Source organism: Phyllobates terribilis, unplaced genomic scaffold (genome assembly GCF_046119375.1).
Source record: "Phyllobates terribilis strain yellow unplaced genomic scaffold, ASM4611937v1 Scaffold_4__5_contigs__length_816908805, whole genome shotgun sequence".
Lineage (NCBI taxonomy): Eukaryota > Metazoa > Chordata > Amphibia > Anura > Dendrobatidae > Phyllobates > Phyllobates terribilis.
This window is the reverse complement of record NW_027362764.1, coordinates 161,213,961-161,241,426: the sequence shown is the minus strand read 5'-3', so window position 1 is coordinate 161,241,426 and position 27,466 is coordinate 161,213,961. Positions and strand designations below refer to the sequence as shown.

The window sequence follows — 27,466 nt, the reverse complement described above, 5'->3', positions numbered from 1 at the left end:
ACTGTCATACCGTTGGTTCAGCGTGGGTGGCCTGAGGACAGGGGGGAGGAGGAGGAGGAGGAGAGCACGGTCAGTCGTCATCTTGGTGAGGACACGGAAATCTTGCCCGTTACCAGTCTGGCACGCATGGCTGACTTTATGTTACGTGGCCTTAACCGTGACCCTCGCGTTGTCAAAATGATGGGTGACAGTCATTACTGGTTGGTGACACATGTAGACCGCCGCTACAAGGAGAACTTTCACTCTCTTATTCCTGAGGTGGAGAGGTCTACAAAAATGGGGCAGTACCAGAAGGCCCTTGCTGCAGAACTTAAAAAAATTCCCATCTGAACACGCTAGCGGCAGAGGTCACAGTTCGTTGCCCAACCAAGGCGTACATGCGAGAGAGATGCAACTCCAATCCAGCAGAGGCAGGGGAACACTGTCAACGTTCTGGGACAGTTTTCTCAGACCCTCACTTTGGACAGACCCTGAGGCTCGGGGTACTCTCACAAAGAGTGGAAAGTTTCAAAAGATGGTGAGGGAGTACCTTGCCGACCGTACCAGCATCCTCCGTGATTCCTCTGTGCCTTTTAATTATTGGGTATCCAAGCTGGACACTTGGAATAAACTCGCTCTGTACGCCTTGGAGGTCCTGGCCTGCCCTGCCGCTAGCGTGTTATCGGAGCGTGTTTTTAGCGCCGCTGTGGGAATTATAACTGATAAGCCCACTCGCCTGTCAACTGACAATGCTGACAAGCTGACCCTTATCAAAATGAACAAGGGCTGGATTGGGCCAGACTTCTCATCACCACCAAATGACAGCAGAGTAACATAAAGTCAAATCCACTGTGTTATTTCGGGAGGTGTATTTACATGCACCGCTTCACACCCACACATGGGTATACGCTTCCTCATTTCGGCTGTTTTATGTTCTTCTCTTTATCCTCAGCCTCCACCACCACTATACCCCCAGGGTGATCGTGGTCCGTCTTGCCATTATTGAAAGTTCCTCCATCCTGATTTTTGTCAGCTTTTACTTGGAAGGCATAAGCAAAGACTGTGGGAGACCCATTCCCCAATTATGGGAATAATATTTTTAAGATGCTGTAATGTATGGCTCTTCCAAGGGGCATTAAAAGCATCTTGTTATACCACTCTGACCTCCACGTCTCTTCTGAGGGGCATTAAAAGTGTCTTGTTATACCACTCTGACCTCCATGTCTCTTCTGAGGGGCATTAAAAGCGTCTTGTTATACCACTCTGACCTCCACATCTCTTCTGAGGGGCATTAAAAGCGTCTTGTTATACCACTCTGACCTCCACGTCTCTTGTAAGGGGCATTAAAACTGTCTTGTTATACCACTCTGACCTCCACGTCTCTTCTGAGGGGCATTAAAAGCGTCTTGTTATACCACTCTGACCTCCACGTCTCTTGTAAGGGGCATTAAAAGCGTCTTGTTATACCACTCTGACCTCCACGTCTCTTCTGAGGGGCATTAAAAGCATCTTGTTATACCACTCTGACCTTCACGTCTCTTCCAAGGGGCATTAAAACCATCTTGCTATACCACTCTGACCTCCACGTCTCTTCTGAGGGGCATTAAAACCGTCTTGTTATACCACTCTGACCTCCACGTCTCTTCTGAGGGGCATTAAAACTGTCTTGTTATACCACTCTGACCTCCACGTCTCTTCCAAGGGGCATTAAAACCGTCTTGTTATACCACTCTGACCTCCACGTCTCTTATGAGGGGCATTAAAAGCGTCTTGTTAAGCTACTGGGACTTCCACCACTCTTCGAACGGGGATTGCATTTCCTCATAATTTTTGGAAGCTTTTGCTTGGAAGGCATAAGCAAATACTATGGGAGACCCACTCCCCAATAATGGGAATAATGTTTGTAATATGCTGTACTGCATGGCTCTTGTAAGAGGCATTGCAAGTTGCTCCGTCCTAATTTTTGGAAGCTTGTGCTTGGAAGGCATAAGCAAATACTATGGGAGACCCACTCCCCAATAATGGGACTAATGTTTGTAACATGCTGCACTGCATGGCTCTTGTAAGAGGCATTGCAAGTTGCTCCGTCCTAATTTTTGGAAGCTTGTGCTTGGAAGGCATAAGCAAATACTACGGGAGACCCACTCCCCAATAATGGGACTAATGTTTGTAATATGCTGTACTGCATGGCTCTTGTAAGAGGCATTGCAAGTTGCTCCATCCTAATTTTTGGAAGCTTGTGCTTGGAAGGCATAAGCAAATACTACGGGAGACCAACTCCCCAAAAATGGGACTAATGTTTGTAATATGCTGTACTGCATGGCTCTTGTAAGAGGCATTGCAAGTTGCACCGTCCTAATTTTTGGAAGCTTGTGCTTGGAAGGCATAAGCAAATACTATGGGACACCCACTCCCCAATAATGGGAATAATGTTTTTAAGATGCTGTACTGTATGGCTCTTGTAAGGGGCATTAAAACTGTCTTGTTAAGCTACTGTGACCTCCACGTCTCTTCCAAGGGGCATTAAAACCGTCTTGTTAAACCACTCTGAACTCCACAGCTCTTCCAATGGGCATTAAAACCATCTTGTTAAGCTACTGTGACCTCCACGTCTCTTCCACGGGGCATTGATATTGTCTTTTTATTCCACTGCGACCTCCACCACTCTTCCAAGGGGCATTAAAACCGTCTTGTTAAGCTATTGTGACCTCCATGTCTCTTCCATGGGGCATTGATATTGTCTTTTTATTCCACTGCGACCTCCATCACTCTTCCAAGGGGCATTAAAACCGTCTTGTTAAGCTACTGTGACCTCCACGTCTCTTCCACGGGGCATTGATATTGTCTTTTTATTCCACTGCGACCTCCACCACTCTTCCAAGGGGCATTAAAACCGTCTTGTTAAGCTACTGTGACCTCCACGTCTCTTCCAAGGGGCATTAAAACCGTCTTGTTAAACCACTCTGAACTCCACAGCTCTTCCAAGGGGCATTAAAACCGTCTTGTTAAGCTACTGTGACCTCCATGTCTCTTCCACGGGGCATTGATATTGTCTTTTTATTCCACTGCAACCTCCACCACTCCTCCAAGTGGCATTAAAACCGTCTTGTTAAGCTACTGTGACCTCAATGTCTCTTCCACTGGGCATTGATATTGTCTTTTTATTCCACTGCGACCTCCACCACTCTTCCAAGGGTCATTAAAACAGTCTTGTTAAGCTACTGTGACCTCCACGTTTCTTCCACGGGGCATTGATATTGTCTTTTTATTCCACTGCGACCTCCATCACTCTACCAGTGGGCATTAAAACCGTCTTGTTAAGCTACCGTGACCTCAACGTCTCTTCCAAGGGGCATTAACACAGTCTTGTTAAACCACTCTGAACTCCACAGCTCTTCCAAGGGGCATTAAAACCGTCTTGTTAAGCTACTGTGACCTCCACGTCTCTTCCACGGGGCATTGATATTGTCTTTTTATTCCACTGCAACCTCCACCACTCCTCCAAGGGGCATTAAAACCATCTTGTTAAGCTACCGTGACCTCCACGTCTCTTCCAAGGGGCATTAACACCGTCTTGTTAAACCACTCTGAACTCCACAGCTCTTCCAAGGGGCATTAAAACCGTCTTGTTAAGCTACTGTGACCTCCACGTCTCTTCAAAGGGGCATTAAAAGCATCTTCTTAAGCCACTCTGAACTCCACAGCTCTTCCAAGGGGCACTAAAACCGTCTTGTTAAGCTACTGTGACCTCCACTTCTCTTCCACGGGGCATTGATATTGTCTTTTTATTCCACTGCAACCTCCACCACTCCTCCAAGGGGCATTAAAACCATCTTGTTAAGCTACTGTGACCTCCATGTCTCTTCCACTGGGCATTGATATTGTCTTTTTATTCCACTGCGACCTCCACCACTCTTCCAAGGGGCATTAAAATCGTCTTGTTAAGCTACTGTGACCTCCACGTTTCTTCCACGGGGCATTGATATTGTCTTTTTATTCCACTGCGACCTCCATCACTCTACCAAGGGGCATTAAAACCATCTTGTTAAGCTACCGTGACCTCCACGTCTCTTCCAAGGGCATTAACACCGTCTTGTTAAACCACTCTGAACTCCACAGCTCTTCCAAGGGGCATTTAAACCATCTTGTTAAGCTACTGTGACCTCCACGTCTCTTCCACGGGGCATTGATATTGTCTTTTTATTCCACTGCAACCTCCACCACTCCTCCAAGGGGCATTAAAACCATCATGTTAAGCTACTGTGACCTCCATGTCTCTTCCACTGGGCATTGATATTGTCTTTTTATTCCACTGCGACCTCCACCACTCTTCCAAGGGGCATTAAAACCGTCTTGTTAAGCTACTGTGACCTCCACGTTTCTTCCACGGGGCATTGATATTGTCTTTTTATTCCACTGCGACCTCCATCACTCTACCAAGGGGCATTAAAACCATCTTGTTAAGCTACCGTGACCTCCACGTCTCTTCCAAGGGGCATTAAAAGCGTCTTCTTAAGCCACTCTGAACTCCACAGCTCTTCCAAGGGGCATTGAAATGTTGTTTTTAATTACCTCTAATCTCCACGACTCTTCCAACGGGCATTGCATTTCCTCCTAATTTTAGTCAGCTTTTGCTTTTCAATGCAAAGGCGAAAACTAAGGGAGACACACTCCGCAATAATGGGTAGAAGGTTTTTAGTACGCTGTAATCCACGTCTGTTTCAAGGGGCATTGCAGTTTTATTGTGAGCCCTTAAAAGTGGCTTAATACTGTAATAGTGGGGAAGGACATAGCCTTCCTTTGGCACTGAAGTAGTTAAAGAAACTGTTCCCGTAGTTAGACTTCTCTGAACTGTTGATAGACCAAGCTAAGGGGTTAACTTTAGTGGTCCAGTCGGTAGAGTAGAGGGGGAACTTAGTGCCCTGATCAAGCCTTGAGTGATATAGAGCTTGATCCTGGCATAATTCCTTGTGGTCTGCACTACCTGTAAACAGCCACAAGATGCCACTGTCCTGTGTGCAGATGTCAGGTTGAGTCTGCTAGCAGTGTTACAGACAGTGATGACTTAATGCTGTGTGATGACAGCTCACCGAGGGTGGGCACATTAAGAAAATCTCTGCTTAGTTTCCAGGATCAGGAAGTGATTCAGTAAGAGATAGGACAGTGAACCATACAGGCAGCCTGAATATATATTGGCTGCTAGGGTAGACGGGAGCTCCATACCCTCAGACAGTGGGATCACCAGTGTGAAAGTCTCCCTACGCAAGAGCAAGAGTCCTGTTAGCCGGCCGGAGAAACTCATCATAGGTAGTGAGGACCCGGGGCATTTCTAGTCTGCAGGAAGCAGTGGAAGATAAATAGGACTCCAGGCTAAGACGTGGGGGAGAGATATCGGATCCAGATCAGATCACTGTTGGTATTGCAGAAGAGTCTCTTGGGCTAGAGATTAGAGTCACCGAGATGCTTCGCTCAGAGAGGGAACCAGGGCTGAAGAAGTTGCCAGCGCCTGTGAGAGAGATATTAACCTGTCGGGCCTTATCCATTATATCTGCCTGTAAATATTGTACTTATTCCTCTTCCCCAAGTAAAGTTCAAGTTTTGGTTAAGAACCTCGTGTCCTCTGAATTTATTGCTGCCCTGGTCCCAGAAGAGAAATGCCTGGAGACAGCCGCGATCGGATGGTTTGAAGAAAGTGGAGAGCACCACATACACAGCCACACATCAGAGGGAGGACACGAATTGTCTGTAGGGTGCCAGAGTGAGAGGGGGCTACAGCTCGCCCTCGACTACCTCGCTGGGGCACCTTACCTTTGGCGTACTCGGCAGGATGCAAGCTCCTCGCATGAAGAAAGCGGGGAAGAGCCGACGCAGAACACTGAGGAGAAAGTGTTGGAAGACATGCGGCCCAAGATGGCGGCCCAAAGCATGGATTCCAAGATGGTGACAATGGCGGTAAAGTCTGGGAGAAGAACCGCCTATCGTGGGAGTGGACGGCGCCAGAGAGCGCAAAAAGATGTCCAGCCCCTACGAGTTCCGGCCCAAAAAGAATGGGCCCAGCAGTGAAGATGCGTCCCAGGATGGGACGTCCAGTGAGGAAGAGGGCGCGGCGTAAAGTGAAGTCCGGCCCCGTGAGTATCAGCGAGCACAGAGAAGGGGCGCGGGTGAAGGAAGAGCTGCCGAGAGTGACGAGTGACACGGTGGTCGCGTCAGAAAGCCGGCCCAGGAAGAGGAGGAGTTGGACGCGCAGGGCGCGCGTCACTGGTAAGCGACCAGCGCCATTTTCTGTCCAGCGCACGAGAGGAAGTAGGTGCTGCGGTGGATGCTCTGAGAGAATGGCGACCGGAGGATCGGATGACCTGTCCGGAATGAACGCCGAGGAGATCTTGGAGCTGAGTACCCCCGGGGCCGTAATCGAGAGTCGCTCACCTGCAGATGCTGTCCGTGAGTCCTTGCTCCCATTGGCTGTCCAGTGGTCCACTAGGCCCGATCCGGAGCTGGGCCTGCTTGTCCATGAGTACCGTATGTTGTGCTGGAGCCGGATGCCGGAAGACCCGTCCCCCTCGGCCGAGGGTGGAGAACATTCCGGTGGGGCCGGAGAAACAGCTGCAGCGGGGATTGACGGAGGTGAGCAGCCTATACCCCAGCGGCCGGTTTCGCTTGCGGCGCCTGCCACGACAGCTTCCACGGCGACAGGGGCCCCTAGGCCTGAACGGGGTGGTGCGGAGGCGAGGCCTCCCAGGAAGAGGGCCCCACAAGAGAGTTTTTGGCAGCTAACAGTGGAGGCCATCGACACCCCTTCGGCGAAGCGTTAAGCCGAGCTCGGGAGTCTGAAGTGGACTACCCGCAACCCCCCGATGGCGCCACGAGAGCGGCGGCGATGGACTGACACTTTCCTGAGAGGCTGGCTTGAAGGGTCCAACGCGGCGCGGAGAGAGTCGGTGGAGGCCTCCCAGACTCGGGGACGAGTCCTTGAGTTCCACATCCGTGAGGGGTACGGATTCCTGGAGGAAGAGTGGACCGGGCACGAGGTGTTCGTTACTCGTGAGGTAATTAAGCGAGATTATCTGCCTGATCGTCTTCACAATCTGCGTGTGGGAGACATAGTGCACTTCGTTAAGTGCGAGTGTTCCAGAGGGTGGTACGCGGCTGCACTCACCCGACCGTATGAATGGAAAGATGTCCTGGAGAAGGACGAAGAGGCCTTCAGGAGGAGGGCCAAGAAGGAGGCTATGCAGTGCTGGTCTAGAGAAGCCCATAAAGGATTCTTGCCCCCTCCCAAGGCCGGTGTCCTGCAGGAGGACGAATCCAGGGAACAGCAGTGGGGAGACATTGTAAGTGAAGAGGAGGAAGACTTCACGAGCTGCAGTGGAGCCGACTCTCCCAGTGAGACGCCTGATGCTGATTCAGCAATTAAATACCCAGGAGGGGCTGAGGCAGTTGAACAGGGAGGTGCTGGAAGATTTAAGGCTGGCGCCAGGAATATCGTCCACAATTTCACAGTTACCAGCTACGGCCCTACCCAGGTCGGCTGTGGCAGTGCCACATCCTCAGATGAGGACCCGGGGCCCAGCCGGTACCCTGACCAGCCTTGGAGGTGGAAGAAGCCACCTTTGTCCACAGCATTGGCCGCCTTCATGAAGGAGCGGAGGGAGGCCCGGAAGAAGTGAGCTAGCTGGCTAAAAGGTCCGCTGACCTTTCACCTTTTCTTCTACTGGGACCCACTAGCTGTGGTCCTGATTCTGGGACTGTTTCCCAATGGGGGCGGAGTGCCCCATGTTGAATTAAGTTAAGAAGAATATATATGGAGGACTGTTCCCCTACCTCTCAGGCCAGGAAGGCCTTAAGCAGCACTAAAGTTGTGTGCCCAGGAGAGCTGCTTTTTTGTTTTTACTTTTTATTTTTATTTTTGTTGCGCTTGTTGCGCCTTTTTCTACTGGAATTTAAAATGCTGAGGCACACCTTGAGGATGGATATCCTCCAAATCTAAGAGACTTGCGGCCTAGCGGGAAGAACCGGTGACCCCCGCTAGGGCCAAGAAGAAATAGACTCACGGGGTGTTACCTGTGACTGTGTGCCTCAGAATGCAACCCTTGAAGGAGATTGGAGGCTATTGAGGTGTTGGCCTGTCTTAAAAATATGGGCATGGACACTGTGTTTCCAGGGTCCTTACCAAGAAGGACCGGTACCTCTGAGAAGTTTTGAAAAGTTGATAATGGACTGTCCTGAATTGCTGTTCCGGGGCCCTTAACCGAGAAGGGCCGGTCTCCCATACGAGAAGATGACTTCAGGACCAGTCGTCTACTAAAATGTTTTAGTCAATATAGTAATGTGATATGATGTCATAGCTGCTGATCTGTGTTGATTGTTCAGTGTGGTCGGGGACGACCAACATTAAAGTGTCGGGGAATGTAATAGTGGGGAAGGACGTAGCCTTCCTTTGGCACTGAAGTAGTTAAAGAAACTGTTCCCGTAGTTAGACTTCTCTGAACTGTTGATAGACCAAGCTAAGGGGTTAGCTTTAGTGGTCCAGTCGGTAGAGTAGAGGGGGAACTTAGTGCCCTGATCAAGCCTTGAGTGATATAGAGCTTGTTCCTGGCATAATTCCTTGTGGGCTGCAGTACCTGTAAACAGCCACAAGATGCCACTGTCCTGTGTGCAGATGTCAGGTTGAGTCTGCTAGCAGTGTTACAGACAATGATGAGTTAATGCTGTGTGATGACAGCTCACCGAGGGTGGGCACATTAAGAAAATCTCTGCTTAGTTTCCAGGATCAGGAAGTGATTCTTCAGTAAGAGATAGGACAGTGAACCATACAGGCAGCCTGAATATATATTGGCTGCTAGGGTAGACAGGAGCTCCATACCCTCAGACAGTGGGATCACCAGTGTGAAAGTCTCCCTACGCAAGAGCAAGAGTCCTGTTAGCCGGCCGGAGAAACTCATCAGAGGTAGTGAGGACCCGGGGAACTTCTAGTCTGCAGGAAGCAGAGGAAGATAAATAGGACTCCAGGCTAAGACGTGGGGGAGAGATATCGGATCCAGATCACTGTTGGTATTGCAGAAGAGTCTCTTGGGCTAGAGATTAGAGTCACCGAGATGCTTCGCTCAGAGAGGGAACCAGGGCTGAAGAAGTTGCCAGCGCCTGTGAGAGAGATAATAACCTGTCGGGCCTTATCCATTATATCTGCCTGTAAATATTGTACATATTCCTCTTCCCCAAGTAAAGTTCAAGTTTTGGTTAAGAACCTCGTGTCCTCTGAATTTATTGCTGCCCTGGTCCCAGAAGAGAAATGCCTGGAGACAGCCGCGATCGGATGGTTTGAAGTAAGTGGAGAGCACCACATACACAGCCACACATCAGAGGGAGGACACAAATTGTCTGTAGGGTGCCAGAGTGAGAGGGGTCTACAGCTCGCCCACGACTACCTCGCTGGGGCACCTTACATTACCTGTGACCACGTTGTTGACAACAGTGACCTGGGGGTCAGAAATGTTTCCTGGGGCGATCCCCATGCTGTCCCCATGTCATTTGAGCACTGTCCCTATCGTTTTGGGCACTTGTTAGGCTTTTAAAAGACTGCCGGGGGTGCCGCCGCAAAAATGCTCAGGTCTCCCATAGACCAACATTGGGCTCGTTGCTCGGGTCGAGCACCCGAGTATCACGGCGAGCTCGGCCCGAGCTTCGAGCACCCGAGCATTTTAGTGCTCGCTCAACACTAGTTGTCTTCATAAGACAAACCTGTTAAAATATCTAACATGCCAAAGTTTAGTAAATAGTAATAACAATGCAGTAAATCAGTTCATTGTGATGTTTCCGCTCTTTGTGATGATGAGAAAACATTGATTACTTGCCGTTTCTGAATTATTTTGATATCAGAAGCATCATTGTAAAATGTGTTGCGCTCGATTTGTCTCTGACTACATTGATTTTTGTAGAGTTCTAAAGTACTAAAAATGCGGAGCAGCATTGTAAACTAGTTGTGCAATATATCTGTCTGTTACCCCATTGATTTCTGTGAAACGTGACATAACGTGAAATGAATTATTAACAAGGTGGGTGTTTGGAAACATGCACTGCACACAAATGCCAAACTGTATGTACTTAATCAATATAATAAACATGCCACATAAATAGCTCCAAAGAGCTGCTACAAGATGAGGTAAAGACGTACATTATGAGAATGCTAATTACCAACTTTTAATGAATATCCGCCATGCAAAAGGACAGAGCATAAGCAATTTACATTTATTATCATAGCACTATTGTGTTGTATAGAATAATATCAACTAATTAAGATACAAATGTAATGAAGTGGAGAAAGCAATCTTATCTCAGCATACAAAAATCTAATTAGCCAACTTTTTATTCCTGCTCATATTATGTTTAATAATTAGCCAGTTCCCTTTAAATATTTAATAAAAATCTATTAAAACATATCAATTACGGATATCAATTGTAGGTGATATACAGTAATATGTATTGTTGAAGTTTTGTTCTTGTTGATTAAATTGAGGGATCCGCCATTTTCAGATGCGCCAATTCTTTGGAACGCACTACTCAGGACAATTTGTTTCATTCCCAATATCTACAGTTTTAAGTGTGGCATAAAAATGCATTTATTTAGAGTGGCCTGTCACCTCACCTCACTTATCTAACTATCCCCGTTTTGCCCATACAAAAATTTCTTTAAAATCAGGACCCTTGTATCATCTGTTCACACACCCTCCATGCACTTAATAGCCCTCTTTGCTGGACTTGTATACATATTGGCTGGTGACCGGTTCATGCAGTATTTTGTGAATACTGTTACATTGATGGTTGACCATACAATACAAGCACTTTTTATCATTTACCTTTTGTGCCTCCCCTATTTCCTCATAGATTGTAAGCTTTCAAGCAGGGCCCTCACTTCTCTTGGTGTCTGCTGTGTTATGTGTTATTCTGTAATGTCTTGATTGTCTGTACAATTCCCCTCTAAAATGTAAAGTGCTGTGGAATATATTGGCGCTATAGAAATAAAAATTATTATTATTTATTATTATTAATGTTATGTTGTTCAGTTTCCTAAGTTACTTGCAATACCACCTGCCACCACTATTGGCAGTAAATATTATGTAAGTCATACACGTCAAACATTGGCCCGCGGGAGGTGAGTGTACCAACCCCCTCCTCCCCACCCAGGCATCGTACTTTCAGCTGTATTGGCATCCATTATACTGTATGGAGAATTGTGTGGGGTCCATTATAATGTGTGGAGTGCTGTGTGGGCCTGTTATACTCTATGGAAGGTAATTCAGGGCCTGTTATACTCTATGGAGGACTATGTGGGTCTATTACACTGTATGGAGGACTATGTGGGGCTATTATACTGTATGGAAGGCAATGCAGGGGCCATTATACTGTGTGAATATGTGGCCATTATTCTGTATGGAGAATTATGTTGGGCCATTACACTTTATGGAGGACTATGTGGACTATGAGCTCTGACAAAGGACGCCATGTGCGTTCGAAACTCGTTGCTGCACTGTCTGTGCATTATTTCATGAATACCATGTTTTGATACAAAGTTTTTATTCTTCGCCCTTCAATAAATTTTGCACTTTTTTGGAAGCTGGATATATTTTCCTCATTACGTTGGGCCATTATACTGTATGGAAGACTATGTGGGGCCATCATACTTAATGGAGGACTATGCGGGGCCCATTATACTGGTTGGGGGACTATGTGGGGCCATTATACTGTATGGAAGGCAATGCAGGGCCCATTATACTGTATGGAGGACAATGTGGCACCCATTATACTGTATGGAGTACTATGCGGGGCCAATTATACTGTATGGAAGGAAATGCAGGGCCCATTGCACTGTATGTAGGACTTTTTGGGTCCATTATACGGTATGGAAGTCAATGCAGGGCCCATTATACTGTATGGAGGACTCTGTGGGGCCATTATACTTTATTGAAGGTAATTCAGGGCCCATTTTAAAGTATGGAGACCTATGTGGGGCAATTATACTGTATGGAAGGCAATGCAGAGCCCATTATACTGTATGGAGGACTATGTGGGGCCCATTATACTGTATAAAGGACTATGTGGGGCCATTATACTGTATAGAAGGCAATGCAGGGCCCATTATGCTGTATGGAGGACTATTTGGGGTCATTATAGTGTATGGAGGACTGTGTGGGGCCCATTATAATGTGTGGAGTGCTGTTTGGGCCCATTATACTGTATGGAAGGCAACGCAGGGCCCATTATGCTGTATGGAGGACTATGTGGGGCTATTATACTGTATTGAGAACTATGTGGGGCCCATTATACTGTATGGAGGACTATGTGGGGCCCATTATACCATATAAAGGACTATGTGGGGCCATTATACTGTATGGAAGGCAATGCAGGGCCCATTATAATGTATGGAGAACTATGTGGGGTCATTATACTGTATGGAGAACTATGTGGGGCCTATTATACTGTATTGAGGACTATGTGGGGCCAGTATTCTGTATTATGGACTATGTATGATCCATTATACTGTATGGAGAACTGTGTGGGGCCCATTATAATGTGTGGAGTGCTGTATGGGCCCATTATACTGTATGGAAGGCAATGCAGGACCCATTATACTGTATGGAGGACTATGTGGGGCTATTATACTGTATGGAACACAATGCAGGGCCCATTATACTGTATGGAGGACTATGTGGGGCCATTATATTGTATGGAGAACTATGTTAGGCCATTTCACTGTATGGAGAACTATGTGGGGCCATTACACTGTATGGAGAACTATGTGGGGCCATTATTCTGTATGGAGGACTATGTGGGACCATTATACTGCATGGAGGACTATGTGGGGCCATTACACTGTATGGAGAACTATGTGGGGCCATTATTCTGTATGGAGGACTATGTGGGACCATTATACTGCATGGAGGACTATGTGGGGCCATTATACTGTATGGAAGGCAATGCAGGGCCCATTATACTGTATGGAGGACTATGTGGGCCCATTATACTGTATGGAGTACTATGTGGGGACCATTATACTGTATGGAAGGCAATGCAGGGCCCATTACACTGTATGTAGGACTGTGTGGGTCCATTATACTGTATGGAAGTCAATGCAGGGCCCATTATACTATATGGAGGACTCTGTGGGGCCATTATTCTGTATGGAGGACTATGTGGGACCATTATACTGCATGCAGGACTATGTGGGGCCCATTATTCTGTATGGAAGACTATGTGGGACCCATTATAGTGTATGGAGGACTATGCAGGGCTCATTATACTGTATGGAGGACTATGTGAGTCCATTATTCTGTATGGAAGGCAATACTGGGTCCATTATACTGTATGAAGGATTCATTTTCTTTCAAGAAGCATATTTTATTTTTCCTTCCTTGATTGACACTATACATTGTACTGAAAAAGAAGAAAAAAGTTCCAAGTAGGATGTAATGGCGAAAAAAATACACCATTGTTTTTTGGGTTTTGTTGACTTGGAAACATGATTGGCAGTAAGATTATGGTGATACCAAACTTGAATTGTTTTTTTTTTTTCAATTTAAGCGATGAAAACAAAATCTGAATTTTGTAAAAAAAGAAATTAGATTTTTTTTCGTTTTGTGTCGCCATTTTCTAAGACCTGCATATATGCGACATTTTGATCATGTGTTATTGAGATTTTTTTTTTAGGAAGGTGAGGTGACAAAAAACAATTCTGGATTTTCACTTCTTTTCTTTTTACATTGTTTACTGAAGGGGTTAATTAATTCTATATTTTGATAGATCTGACTTTTATGACTGCAGCAAATATGTTTATTTCCCTCTATTTTTTAACGTGGAGATAGGCGGATAGTTTGAATACATATATATACAGTCATGGCCAAAAGTTTTGAGAATGACACCAAAATTATATTTTCACATGATCTGCTGGCCTCTGGTTTTTCTTAGTGTTTGTCTGATGTTTATATCACATACAGAAATATAATTGCAATCATATTATGAGTACCAATAGGTTATATTGACAGTTAGAATGAGTTAATGCAGCAAGTCAATATTTGCAGTGTTGCCCCTTCTTCTTCAAGACCTCTGTAATTCTCCCTGGCATGCTCTCAATCAACTTTTGGACCAAATCCTGACTGATAGCAGTCCATTCTTGCATAATCAATGCTTGCATTTTGCCAGAATTTGTTGGTTTTTGTTTGTTCACCCGTCTCTTGATGATTGACCACAAGTTCCAGGCCATGGACCCAAAATCTCTATGTTTTGTTCTATGAGCCATTTTGTTATCACCTTTGCTTTATGGCAAGGTGCTCCATCATGCTGGAAAAGGCATTTTTGGTCGCCAAACTGCTCTTGGACGGTTGGGAGAAGTTGCTCTTGGAGGACATTCTGGTACCATTCTTTATTCATGGCTGTGTTTTTAGGCAAGACTGTGAGTGAGCCGATTCCCTTGGCTGAGAAGCAACCCCACACATGAATGGTTTCAGGATGCTTTACAGTTGGCATGAGACAAGACTGGTGGTAGCGCTCACCTCTTCTTTTCCGAATAAGCTGTTTTCCAGATGTCCCAAACAATCGAAAAGGGGATTCATCAGAGAAAATGACTTTGCCCCAGTCCTCAGCAGTCCACTCCCTGTACCTTTTGCAGAATATCAGTCAGTCCCTGATGTTTTTTCTGGAGAGAAGTGGCTTCTTTGCCGCCCTCCTTGAAACCAGCCCTTGCTCAAAGAGTCTCCGCCTCACAGTGCGTGCAGAATCACTCACACCAGCCTGATGCCATTCCTGAGCAAGCTCGGCACTGCTGGTAGTCCGATCCCGCAGCTGAAACAGTTTTAAGATACGGTCCTGGCGCTTGCTGGTCTTTCTTGGGCGCACTGGAGCCTTTTTGACAACAATGGAAGCTCTCTCCTTGAAGTTCTTGATGATGCGATAGATTGTTGACTGAGGTGCAATCTTTGTAGCTGCGATACTCTTCCCTGTTAGGCCATTTTTGTGCAGTGCAATGATGGCTGCACGTGTTTCTTTAGAGATAACCATGGTTAACTGAAGAGAAACAATGATACCAAGAACCAGCCTCCTTTTAAAGTGTCCAGTGATGTCATTCTTACTTAATCAAGACTGATTGATCGCCAGCCCTGTCCTCATCAACACCCACACCTGTGTTAATGGATCAATCACTAAAACGATGTTAGCTGCTCCTTTTAAGGCAGGACTGCAATGATGTTGAAATGTGTTTTGGGGGTTAAAGTTCATTTTCTGGGCAAATATTGACTTTGCAAGTACAGTAATTGCTGTTAAGCTGATCACTCTTTGACATTCAGGAGTATATGCAGATTGCCATTACAAAAAATGAAGCAGTAAACTTTGGAAAAATTACTATTTGTCTCATTCTCAATACTTTTGGCCATGACTGTATATATATATATATATATATATATATATATATATATATATATGTACATAGTACATATATATAAAAAAAATTGTAAACTTTTTTTATTTTTCTCCCTATTTTCTAGTCCCCTTCGGGGACTTGAATCTGCAATCGTTTCATACCACAGTATTGCGGCATATTGTGAAAATCATGGTCTCCTCTCTTCGTAGGAGTACCAAGATGGAGCGATGGAGGCTGCCCTGATAACCCATCAGTACCTCACGATTGCATAATGAAGGGGGGGGCAATAGGAGCTGATGCACACGAGTACTGACATGCATTTCAGTTAAATGCTGCTGTTAGACAGCTGTTAGAGACAGATGCCAGCTTTGTAATATATCCCAATCAGCTGTTTGTGGAGGGAACTCTGTTCCTGAGCCCCTTCCTTCCCTGTTAAGTCTTATAAGTTATATTTTCGCCCATCCATATATGAGTTAATTTGGTATTTAAATGGGTTTTGTAGTGTAGAGAAAATAGACAAGTAGTAGGTTGTATGGAACTGTAACATGGTGATGTGAATAATCTCTCAAAGTCAATGTATGTTAGACAATTTCAATTTTTTTCCTATAAATCTATTTATTTTTTCAATGTGTTGAAAAACATATATATATATATATTTATACAGTATATATAGTGCTATGCTATGAACGTGCTATGAACATTTCAGTTCAACAATGATTGCAGCAACATTTGTGTAATATTGCCATCTATCTGCATGTTTCAGGCATTTCACTAGAGTAGAAGCAGGACGAGAGTATACAGATCGGCAATAATCAGACTTCAGTGGTCAGGGATAAGAGTTATAGTAGTCTGTTTGTTAAGCTCTGTTCAATCCATGTTTGCAGTGCAAGTATACACAAAGATCCTGTATCGATTCTTTTTGTGAAAAAGGTATCACATATAGTATACATTTAATTGTTAGGAAGGATCCCGTTGTGTATGACTACACTTTTCAATACAGTTAAGAAAAGATATACTTTTACCTCCCAGCCATATGCGTAGAGGACGCTTGTTTGGCCTGGAGCCGGGGACTACCACTTCCCCGGCTCCGGTTTTAATATGTGAATAAGGAATAAAGGTTCTTTTTCATTTGAAATCGCTTTGCTAGAGTGCCGCCTTTTGTCTACTTACAAAACAATACTGGTTCATACTGCAGACTTTTGTATTGCAGTCTTGGGCTTCGGTGAAAATGGGGCAGACAGAAGTTAACTTTTAAAGCTTAGACACTGTGATTTAAAAAACAAACAAGAAGAACAAGTGGTATTAATGCACATATTGAATTGCCTAAGAAATCATAAATTCGGGAGCACAGCAGTGCACCCTGCAGTCTAAAAATCCCTTTTTCCCATGTAAATTGGAACAAGTGTGTCTTAAAAAAATAAGGGCCTTTACAATTGGCCTACAGAAAAAAGCACTAGTAATAAAAGCACACCATCTGTTGTAATAACTCAGGAGAAAACTAAGGTGTTTTCATTGCTGTCATCTTAATTTCCATTTTAAACATTTAAAGCATATTCGCAAGATATGGGAGTGCTAAAAATGGCCATGAGCTCTCAGAAACTTCTGGGAACCAGCACTACATGCAGGCAAGACCACATCTCCATTAATGAGGACCTTCCACCTACAGGAAAACTCCATTAAATAAAAGGAATACAAAATATTACATTCTTTTTAAAATATATATATGTAATTAAAGAAGTTGTCCACTACTTTAGCATTGATGACCTATCCTTAGGATAGGTCATCAATGTCTGATCAGTCGAGGCCCAACAACCGCCACTCCCGCTGATCAGCTGTTCACTGATGGACGCATCATCCACACGAAGCAGAGAAAGAGGATGGTGATCTCAAGAAGAGAGGAGGCCCCAGACCTAGACCAGCGATGCCCATCGGACTGGACCGCACCTTAGGCGAGTATACTAAAAGGTCTTTTTTTTGTTTTGCAGGGCAGCTTTTAGACTTATATACAGCTGACGCGCCCCCTGGGCCATGTTTGTGTAGCGTTGCGCACGCGGGGAATACCCAGAGCCGGATCAGATAGGGGTAGTAGTCCTCGTGGCGGTGACCCGGTCCGTGCCCAGGGTGTCAAACTAAGTGGCGTTATTGATTTGATGGTATTAGTGTCCGACTACGCCACCCGTTGAATGCGGCTATGAAGCCGCCGCTGCAGGGCAGTCCGCTGAGGCCGGTGGTACGGATGTGCAGCGTGGATGGTATAACCCCCAACGGGAGGGGTATGGCCTCAGGGCAGCTATGTTAGAGATGACAATGGGAGTGATGGTGCGGGTGTCCCAGTACCGATGGTGCTGTTGCGACGACGACACACGGAGGCTTGAAGTGCAGTTTCAAAAGCTTTACTCACAGTTCTTTACCAGGTCGCCCGTGCACAGTAGGACCACCCGAGTCGTGCTGCGTCCACCAGGTCAGGGACTCGGCCAACTCCCAGGCAGTTCCAGAGCGTGGTCCTGAGCTCCCCTCTCTTCCTTCCTACTGGCCGTCCCCACCAGGGATCCACCTTTGTCCAGCTCCCTCGGGCCTTTTGGTGGTGAAACCTTTCCCGGCTTCCCTGACCCTATACGTGGTATGCCTTCCTGGTGGATATGGCGAGGGGTCGCGCCAAAACTTGTCCACGACCTCCGGTTCCTGGCTAAGGATAATTGGCCTCCACCAGTTTGGGATCCGGTACCCTGCTCTGCCAACCCTTCACCCGTTTCTATTCTCTCGTGGGATCTCAGGGTTCCCTCTATGCTTTCGTCTCTGGGCCTTTCCTTGCGTCTCTCTTCTTCCTCCTTTTTCCTTCTCTCTCTCTCTGCTTCAGGCCTGGCTCTGGAGCTGGGCCCAGACGGAGCCACAGCTCCCTGTCAGCCCTCTCTGGCTGAGCTCCTCTCTGCACAGACTCTCCTCTGAACAGGACCCTGTCCTAAGATGGTGCCCACCTTATATACTCCCTCTGACACCCGAGCCCAGGTGACAAGCACCCAATGGGCTCCTACCTATGCCCAGAGTCCCTCACCTGTCTGCTCCTACACCACTGGGATGTTCCTCCCCCCTCCCCACTCCAGCCAGGGACAGAAGCTGTCGTACCTGCACATCTATCTGGTGGGAGTACCGTTGATCTGTCCCCCGGAAATGGGGTGAGTGTGGTGCATGCAGCTATCTGAGCCCAGTTCCACACTCCATCCTTACCCGGGAGTGGAATACCACACCTCTGGTCTGAGGTGCAATACCCCTGTAGCAGCCGAGTCCTCAGGGTGCTACACAGCACTCCAGAATGCAGTCACATGGGGCTGAAAGGTGGTGGCCGTAGGTTGTATAGGAAAAACCTGGTGACAGGTTCCCTTGAAATACTCTTCCATAGGTAATCACTGCCTGAATGTGTTTTTAACTGCTATTGACGCGCCCCCTGGGCCAGTGTTGTTTGGGGAATACCCGGAGCCGGATCAGATGGGGGTTGTAGTCTCCGAGTGGCGGTGACCCGGTCCGTGCCCAGGGTGTCAAGCTCAGTGTGTGGCAGTCCTACGGATGTTACTGGATGTTCTTTAGTGTCGACTACGCCACCCGTTGATTTGTGGTCACTACGGCCGCCGCTGCAGCAGGGTCCGCTGAGGCTGGTGGTGTGTGTGCAGCTCAGGTAGTATAACCCCCAACGGGAGGGGTATAGCCTCAGGGGGTCAGTTGTAGAGGGTGGTGGTTGTGGTGGTGCAGTGAGAGTGGTAATAAGACTCCGAGTCGGGCTGTGCAGTTCAGGGTTTTACTTACTGCTTTTGTGTTGGTCACTCCGGCCTTGAGTGACCGCCCGAGCCGTGCTGCGTCCACCAGGTCCTGGACTCGGCCAACCCCCAGGTGATTCTGGAGCGTGGTCCTGAGCTCCCTTTCTGACTTGTCCTTCTCTCTGGCCTTCCCCACCAGGGATCCACCTAAGTCCGGCTCCCTCGGGGCTCTTGTTGGTAAAACCCTTGTCTCTGGGTTCCCTGACCCTATTCACGGTTTGCCTTCCGGGTGGATTTAGTGGGTGGTCGTGGCAGATCCTGCCCACGACCTCCGGTCTCTGGCTAAGGATTAGGGCCCTCCACCAGCTTGGGATCCGGTACCCTAGTGCCAACTCTTCACCCTCTGGTCTAATTTTGGGTTCTTGGAGTTCCCTCTTCTCCCCCTCTGGGTCCTTCTTTCTCCTCTCTCTCTCTCTTAGCCTTGGAGCTGGCTGAGCTGCTCTGCTTCTCTGACTCAACTCTGACAGACTGACCCTGATCTAAGATGGTTCCCACCTTATATACTCCCTCTATGTGTGAGCTCAGGTGACCAGCACCCAATGAGCTCCTAGCATTACCCAGACTGCTCCCCCTATCTGCCCCTACACTACTGGGATGTTCCACCCCCCTCCCACTCCAGCCAGGGACAGACACTGTCGTACCTGCACATTTCTCTAGTGGGAGTACCATTGGTCTGTCCCCCGGAAATGGGATGTATGTAGTGCATGCAGCCTACTGAGCTCAGTTCCACACTCCATCCTTACCCGGGAGTGGAATACCACACCTCTGGCTTGAGGTGTAATACCCCTGTAGCAGCCGAATCCTCAGGGTGCTACATTCCCCCCTGGTAAATCACAGCACGTCCTCGGGCTGTAAGATATAAAAACATCCAAAACATACAATTTTTTTTTTTTTCAGAAACATAAACATATTAAACATCACATAAAACTTTTCATAAAAACTCTTCATAAATAACGTCCTTGTAAGAAAAACAACAGTTTACTATAAAACCGGTAGGGGGCGCCTTAGGAAGCGCAACTATATACAAGGGGAATATGGCCGCTCTCAGTCCTCGGCCAGGTAATGGGAATAGGGACACACGGGTTAACAGTTCACTCTTGTCCCAACGGGGACTTATTTAAAGCAGCAACAGTTCACTGTACCCCGATGGGTAACTATTTAAAGTCTCTTTACCGTACTTTAACGACGGCGTCCTCCTGCTCCTTCTTTGGATTTAGACCCGTCCGGGTCCTCCTGCTCCTCCTCACACCGCAGCTCCTCCTCCGTCAGGCGATGTACATGGAGGGCGTAGGGTCCTTTGGCACACTTGTGCCGGGTGAAGGTGACCTCGTCCCCTACGTACAGGTCACGACCTCTGTGTCCCTCCGGCAGATGACTTTCTACGTCTCTGCGTGTGACAAAGACGTCGCCGGGGGTATGATGGTCTTTTATGAAGCCCCACCCATGCTGCAGGTTGAATTTAATCACAGTCCCGGTGGTACGGGGACCATGAGCTGCACGGGGGTTCCTCCTGGTCCGGCTCTTCTGCTCCGCGCTCCTTATCTGTGCTTGCTGTTCCCGGACCCGCCTCTCTCTCCGCTCCTTCTCGAAGACCTCGAGCTGCTGGCGGCAGCACTCTGCACGCTCCGCTGCGGCCGCCCGAGTCTCCTGAGTGAACCCCATGAGGTCTCCTCCGGTGGGGTCCCACTCAAACTGTGCCTCCTCTAGCGGGGGCTGGGTCCTCCTGACGGGCTTCGGAACCGGAATCAGGGGTTCATCTAGGGGTCTTTCTTTCCGGAGTCGGGGATGGTGAAACTCCGGTGGCCATATGAAGGGCTGCCCATCCGGGCACGTATGCTGGGCGAACAGGTCCTCACCCAGGTGCGGTACTTTAGGTGTTATGGGCGCTGTGGTGGTAGCGGCGCCCGGGTTGACCAGGCCTTGCGACCAGGCTTGGGGCACGCTAAAGGAAAAGGGCACCGTAAGAACGGCGGCGCCCGTGGTTACTCGGCCCTGCGACCAGGCTGGTGGCTCCGCGGAGGTAGGGGGCGCTGTTGGAATGGCGGCGCCCGGGGGTACTAGACCTTGCGACCAGGCCGATGGTATTTCCTGCTTTGCCGCGCTCAGGGTCGAAGCACGTGACGTCACAGGGGTCGCGGCCGCGGTTTCCGGTTGAGGCCTAGTCTGCGGCGGTGACGATGCAGCGACGGGCACGGCAGGGGGAATTTCGGGCTCTGCGACGGGGAGCTGGGGCAGGCACGCGGTTTCCCGGCTTGGGGTAGAGACGTCCCCTTTACCTGCCTCCGTCCGTTCAGCTCCCTTCTCGGCGCCGTCTCCGGCCTTGAGTCCTCCTGCACCATCCTCAGAGGCGGTCTGTCTCCTCGTCTCGGGTGGCGTGCTCCGCTGACGGGTTTCGGTCCGCTGGGCCATCTCTCGGCTCCACTCCGCCAACGTCTCTCGCTGCACCCGGGCCATCCTCCGTGCGAGGCCCTCCAGCGCAGTCTGTGCACACTCCCGGTCTCCGGGGAGCTGTGCCAGGACCTCCACTAGGCCTAGTGGGGTTGTGGCTTGTAGCAGGCTCCTGACCACTGGGTCGGTGCTGCCTGACTCTCCCTCCATCTCCGGGTAGGCTTTCTCTGGACTCCTCTCCAGACTTCTTGTCTCCGGGTGCGCTCTCTCCAGACTGCTCCAGGCGACACCCATCTTTGCTCTCTTGTTCTCTCTCCGCCCACATTGAGGGTGGTCCCGGGGCAACTTTGTGATTGTCAGTTCCAGGGGCAGTTCTCTCACGCTGATGGACACTTCCAGCATCACAGTCTCTGTTGGTGGGCGCGGTTTCCGCTTTTGGCGCCATTCTTCGACCTGGCCCACGATGGGAGGTGGCCTCTTGCCACCCTCTGGCACGCCCATAATGGCGTCCGCTCTTCCAAGGCGGGAAATCTTTGGAAATGGCGGGAATCGTCTCCCAGTGGCGGGAAACTCCATGGATGGCGGGAAAAAGCTGCAAATGGCGGACAACCGGCGGGAAACGACCTGTGATGGGGTCCGTTGGCGGGGACCCTCCGGAACCGGCGGGAGACTTCTTTTTAAGGTAACGGTGAACTTTTCTTCAGGCACGCAGTACCCGGTTGTTGTGGGCACGTTATCCTGCCGACTACGCCAAAGTTGACGCGCCCCCTGGGCCAGTGTTGTTTGGGGAATACCCGGAGCCGGATCAGATGGGGGTTGTAGTCTCCGAGTGGCGGTGACCCGGTCCGTGCCCAGGGTGTCAAGCTCAGTGTGTGGCAGTCCTACGGATGTTACTGGATGTTCTTTAGTGTCGACTACGCCACCCGTTGATTTGCGGTCACTACGGCCGCCGCTGCAGCAGGGTCCGCTGAGGCTGGTGGTGTGTGTGCAGCTCAGGTAGTATAACCCCCAACGGGAGGGGTATAGCCTCAGGGGGTCAGTTGTAGAGGGTGGTGGTTGTGGTGGTGCAGTGAGAGTGGTAATAAGACTCCGAGTCGGGCTGTGCAGTTCAGGGTTTTACTTACTGCTTTTGTGTTGGTCACTCCGGCCTTGAGTGACCGCCCGAGCCGTGCTGCGTCCACCAGGTCCTGGACTCGGCCAACCCCCAGGTGATTCTGGAGCGTGGTCCTGAGCTCCCTTTCTGACTTGTCCTTCTCTCTGGCCTTCCCCACCAGGGATCCACCTAAGTCCGGCTCCCTCGGGCCTCTTGTTGGTAAAACCCTTGTCTCTGGGTTCCCTGACCCTATTCACGGTTTGCCTTCCGGGTGGATTTAGTGGGTGGTCGTGGCAGATCCTGCCCACGACCTCCGGTCTCTGGCTAAGGATTAGGGCCCTCCACCAGCTTGGGATCCGGTACCCTAGTGCCAACTCTTCACCCTCTGGTCTAATTTTGGGTTCTTGGAGTTCCCTCTTCTCCCCCTCTGGGTCCTTCTTTCTCCTCTCTCTCTCTCTTAGCCTTGGAGCTGGCTGAGCTGCTCTGCTTCTCTGACTCAACTCTGACAGACTGACCCTGATCTAAGATGGTTCCCACCTTATATACTCCCTCTATGTGTGAGCTCAGGTGACCAGCACCCAATGAGCTCCTAGCATTACCCAGACTGCTCCCCCTATCTGCCCCTACACTACTGGGATGTTCCACCCCCCTCCCACTCCAGCCAGGGACAGACACTGTCGTACCTGCACATTTCTCTAGTGGGAGTACCATTGGTCTGTCCCCCGGAAATGGGATGTATGTAGTGCATGCAGCCTACTGAGCTCAGTTCCACACTCCATCCTTACCCGGGAGTGGAATACCACACCTCTGGCTTGAGGTGTAATACCCCTGTAGCAGCCGAATCCTCAGGGTGCTACACTATCATTTGCAAACTCCACCAATCTGCATGGCATCATCTGTGGCATGATCTACAGCAACTTGTGCGAGAGCAATTAATGCAGAAATTATAACTAATTATATCTATTTATAACAGATTCAGGGCAGCCATCAGGGCAGTACAGCTGTCATTATGTAAAGATAATAGATGAGTGCTAATTTTTATCTGGCTAATGAAACTATGGACACTAGTTTATTTAATGCTGATTTGGGCTCATTCTATGGTGTATTAGCTCAAAATATGTCAAAGGTAACTTTTTGATTTGCAAGCTCTTAAATGTGCATCAACAGAGGTTAATAATAATAATATTATTATTGTTATTATTATTATTATTATGGCAGTTCCTTTCCCTTCTCACAATCCTGATTTTTATCTAGTAGCTTCATATACAACTACTCTTCATACATTTCAGGGATTGGTTGAGGGGGACCTGGTGAAATTGCAGGAATAAATCCTTTAAATAAATGATAGCCTATCTAGTAGTAAATGTATAGCCTTGAAAAAATAGAGAAATAATCAAGATTTATTTGGGAGAAAAGCAGACAAGGTCAGCATGGCTGTTGTTTTAAATGCAAGATATTATAGAAATTTGCATGACAATGTGTTAAATGACAGCTAAACCTATCACAATTTACTCTCTCATGCAACCTTAAAGGGAACCTGTCACCAGTTTTTTTTCATTTTTATACTATGCCCATCACCTTTAAGATCATAAGAATGAGGATCCTGCAACCCCTTTATATCCTCAGATGTCCCCCTGCATACCTCAGAAAAAGTGTTTTATACTTGTCCCGTGCTATATGTAAATTGCTTGGCCAGTCTAATGGGTGTTTGCAAATTGTGATTAGTGCCGCCCTGGTTCCTTCAAACGCCACCTCTTCTTTCTGCATGTAAGTGGATGACGTCTCTCTGCCATTCACTTAATGCCCGAAGTCTTGCGCCTGTGCAGTGGAATCAGAGAGCTGGGCAGGCGCTCTTCATTGTGCCATGTTCAACAGTCAGTGATTCCACTGCAAAGGCGTGAAACTTTGGGCACTAAGGGAATGACAAAGAGATGTCATCCACTTACATGCAGTTGGAAGAGACGGCGTTTGAAGGTACCGGGGCGGAGTTTGAAGGGACCCAGGCGGTGCTGATCACAATTTGGAAACACCCATCAGACGGGACTGCGCAAATTACATACAGTATAAAGTATAAAACACTTTTTCTGAGGTATGCTGGGGCACGTCTAAGGATATAAAGGGGTTACAGGATTCTCATTCTTAAGATCTTAAAGGTGATGGGCGACAAAACTGGTGACAGGTTCCCTTTAAGGTTACATTTCCACAATAAGCTTTTTGTGCATTTTTTGATGCTGCATGCTTTTGCTGCTTCAAAAATGCAGCGTCTTAGAGTTCCAGCAAAGTGGATGGGATTTATAGAAATATCATGCCCACTGTGCTTGTTTTTAGTGCTGCGTAAACTAACCTGTCGTGTGTTTTTCCAACCCGCAGCATGTCAATTTTTCTTGCAGGTACGGTGAGTTTTCTGTGTGGAATTTCCCCATAGACTTTCATTAGGTGCGGAAATTCCGCAGGTAATAAAAGCATGTAATCCGCACCTAAGTATGTTAATAAAGTTTTGCCAAAGTAAAAAAACAAAAAGTATCAAAAATAAAGCAGCTTTATTTATAGCATGACACTCCAAACAGAGATAAAAAACATAGTGTCAAAAACGCAATAAAAACGCATGTTCAAAAAATGCAAGTAACCTCTTTTAAAAAATAGGTGCAAAAATGTTGCAGAAATTCTGCAACATGAAAAATGTACCAAAAGCTCATCGTCGGAACGTAGCCTAAAAGTGACAGATTTTTTTTAATTGATTTTTGCTAGAGGGTATAGTGTTGGGGATAGTTATTGGTGAATTAATGGATTATTTATATATAGAGAACCCAGAGCCCCCAATTTTGTCTTCCTACTCGTGCTGCATAAGGTTTTTTTTTTATCTCTGAGCTAGAGGTGCTGGCAAAGGTACCTTGGGAGAATGAATGAAAGTTTAAATTGATTATTATCTACTAGAGATGAGGAAGTCAATGGGAATTGAATTCAAGTTACATTTTTGATTAGTATGAAAACATACATGCTGCTTTTTTACATGGTGCAGAAGATTGCATCAGCCACAGAAGGTTGACATGACCTCAGGCATGACAACATTGGTTTCTGCCATAATGAATTGCAGCAAACACATCACATTGTACAGAGCAGCAAATCAGGGGGGATTATTCTACCTTGTATAAAAGCTGAGGCAGGGAATTCAGCAACAATTTTAGGGTAATTTAGAATAGTGAGAGGACTTCAGAGCTCACAGTTCAGCAATAGCGATAAGAAGAGAAAGCCTTAAAACATTGGACAAATATTCCAGACAGTAATTTGTTGTGTAACTGCAGCAGTGAAGAAGTTTAGTACAGTAGTCAGTGAATAATACAAAGATTCATTTGAAAAAGGGAGAGAGAGATAGGAGACGTGCCAGACTCAGTGTGATTGATCAATGATATGGTATAGCTGGCATTTGTCCTGCTGCATTTAAAATACAATTTGCACATTTTTTCCTTAATTCTTAATGAACTAAAACGCAGCAATAAGGCAGCACAATATTTTTTTTACAGAAAAATAAAAAAAAAATCAGTGTCATTCAGAGAAAATATACTTGTTTTTTTTAAAATTCGCAATAAAATTCCCTAACATACAGACATTTAACTGAGTCTGTATACCTCACAAATTGGATGTATCACAAACAATTCAAAGTCAAATTTTACATCTGTACATGCCACACCAATACAGGACCCTCTTCCAGGTACTGCGTTTTTGGACTTTTGCCTACTCAATAATAATAATAATAATTTTTATTTTTATAGCGCCAACATATTCCGCAGCACTTTACAATTTTAGGGGGGGCCGTGAGACTCTGGAACTCTCTGGGAGAGGAAGTGGTGATGTCCAACTCACTTAATGAGTTCAAGAGAGGCCTGGATGCCTTTCTTGAGAACAATAAAATTACATCTTATGCTTAGTTAATTAATCCAGGGATTTAATCTGACTGCCAGATTGGTGTCGGGAAGTGAATTTTTCCTCAATGATGTAAATTGGCCTATACCACATGGTATAGGAATAGCGGAATAGCTGCAGTGCACAAGAAAGAGGCTGAACTGGATGGACGCTTGTCTTTTTTCGGCCTTATAAACTATGTAACTATGTAACTATGTAACAGACAAAAAGACATTACCAAATAAGCATAACTCCGATATTAAAAGGAGTGAGGGCCCTGCTCGCAAGCTTACAGTCTATGAGGAAATAGGGGGGGACACAAAAGGTAAAATGTACAAATATTGTATAATACAGCCATAATATGCTAAATAGGGTAAGTACATAGCACTACATGAACTGGTCGCCAGCCAGTATGTGTACTGTACAGACAGAGGATATTCAGTGCATGGATGGTATGAACATGATTTTGAAAAAAATTTTGATATGGGCCAAACTGGGACAGTTAGACAAGTGTGTCAGGCGGTAGGCCAGTCTAAAGAAATTAGTTTTTAGGGCATGCTTAAAGCTGTGGGTATTGGGAATTAATCAAATTGTCCTGGGCAGTGTATTCCAAAGAATTGGCGTAGCACGTGAGAAATCTTGGAGACGGGAGTGGGAGGTTCAGATTAAGGAAGATTTTAGTTTTAAGTCATTAGCAGAATGGAGGGCACGGGAAGGGTGGTAGACTGAGATGAGGGAGCAGATGTAGAGTGGTGGTGAATCGTGGAGAGCTTTGTGGGTAAGAGTGATAAGTTTATATTGGACTCTGTATTGGATGGGCAACCAGTGCAATAACTGGCACAGGTAAGAGGCATCGATGTATCGGTTGGAGAGAAATTTGATCCTGGCTGC

At 47.2% G+C, this 27,466-nt stretch overlaps 1 long non-coding RNA gene across 3 annotated transcripts in view; it reads left to right on the top strand.

Annotated features, from left to right (window-relative positions):
* LOC141264264 (uncharacterized) overlaps positions 1-27,466 on the top strand; it is a 225,954-nt gene that overhangs the window by 146,748 nt on the left and 51,740 nt on the right. The window contains exon 1 of one of the 3 annotated variants that reach the window (XR_012319864.1): positions 10,092-10,138. The exons of the other annotated variants lie outside the window; for them this stretch is intronic. This is a non-coding gene — a long non-coding RNA (uncharacterized lncRNA). Of the gene's footprint in view, positions 1-10,091; positions 10,139-27,466 lie in introns of those variants that run through there. 3 annotated transcript variants of the gene reach the window in all.